The sequence below is a fragment of the Octopus sinensis genome, linkage group LG14 (assembly GCF_006345805.1).
Source record: "Octopus sinensis linkage group LG14, ASM634580v1, whole genome shotgun sequence".
NCBI lineage: Eukaryota > Metazoa > Mollusca > Cephalopoda > Octopoda > Octopodidae > Octopus > Octopus sinensis.
The window spans coordinates 32,669,761-32,671,153 of NC_043010.1; the positions used below are offsets into that span (position 1 = coordinate 32,669,761).

The 1,393-nt window shown below is 32.7% G+C and overlaps 1 protein-coding gene across 1 annotated transcript in view; it reads left to right on the forward strand.

The window, feature by feature from the left end:
• Nucleotides 1–448: 448 nt before the first annotated feature.
• LOC115219124 overlaps nucleotides 449–1,393 on the forward strand; it is a 50,612-nt gene continuing 49,667 nt past the window's right edge. Inside the window, exon 1 of the mRNA XM_029789203.2 lies at nucleotides 449–752. The gene's annotated coding sequence lies outside the window, so the exon portion shown is untranslated. The remainder of the gene's footprint in view (nucleotides 753–1,393) is intronic.

A 1,393-nucleotide genomic window follows, 5' to 3' on the forward strand; every position in this document is an offset into this window, starting at 1 on the left:
AACCGAAAAGGCTTCTCCCATGGTTTTTAAGCGCGTAGTGCAAAAAAATTGGTTAGAATCAGCCTGGAAGGGTGAGGTGAAAAACATTTTTTTTTTTGATTTTCAAACTTTTTCTTTTATTTCGAAGGCCGAAGTGGTAAATAAATAAATAAAAATGTAAATATCCCTGTCAAAACGGAGAAATCCAACTTACATGGGCGTCCTGATCCGAAACTCCACCGAAGAAAAAATCATTTTAAACATTTTAAATGAAAGGGGTCATGACTAGTCGATCCTTACTTTGTGTTTTTGTGCTATTTACTTTGTTTAAAACATTATCTACTTTGTGTTTTATTTACTTTGTTTAACAAAAATTATTTACTTTGTGTAAAAAAAATTATTTATTTTGTGTTTTATTTAATTTGCTAGGTAGTCGTTTTAGGATCGACTAGTCACGACTAGCTAGCACGGATGCGGGACTACGCGAGTGCGCGCACCGGGACCACTGTTCTCAAGTAGTACACGTGAAAGGTACGATGAAGGGATAAGGAAGGTTAAGTTTTTTTTAATGTGAATTACAAGTGCTTCAGCATGTGGAATACAATTAAATGAAAAAGCCATATAGAGCCTACTCGATTCATATTTACTTGTAGCTGTTGTTCCAGATAGGATGAAAATAAGTTTGTCACGCTCGCCCTACTTTTCAATCTGTGACGTAAGAGAAACTAGTTTCATTTTATTTACTTAGTCAAAAGTTACAAGTCTCGGCGACCGTAAGTAATATTTGAACTCTCCTCTAAATGTTGTTATGATAGTTGCAATCCTCGATTGAAATAACACAACTTTATTTTCTTTTTTTTCCACAACTTTTTATTTCACCGACATCACTTCAATTCCCTTGTTATCTGTTGTAGTTTATGTACTAATGTGATGTTATTTAGCCTTCAACAGAAGTGTTATATTTTAGTATTTCACACTGATATCCATCTGCTAACACAATCACTAAGTACAGTAAAAAGTTTATACCGAATCCAACGAAAGTCGTGGAGAAGACGAACTGAGAAATAAATAAAAAAAAGAAAAAAGTCATTCGTTAAAATATCGTTAATGATAGTTACAGGAGTTTGAAGGAAATTTGGTGGGTTTGAGAAGGAGGAAGTAGGGCGCGTATTCAATGCATGTTCTTAAGATTTTCTGTTTTGATAAATTAAATTAGAAAGAGTAATATTTTTAATTTTCTTTAAGTGAAACAGTTAATGCTTCCAAACACAAGACAATAGAGTACTTCAGCTATCCTTTTAATTTTGATTTTCCTGGAAACACTTTTTTTCTTTCAGTTTAAATTTATCAGGTGACATGTTACCTGCTTTCACTTTCATGAGACTACATCAAGTAAAATTATATTAGAAAATTA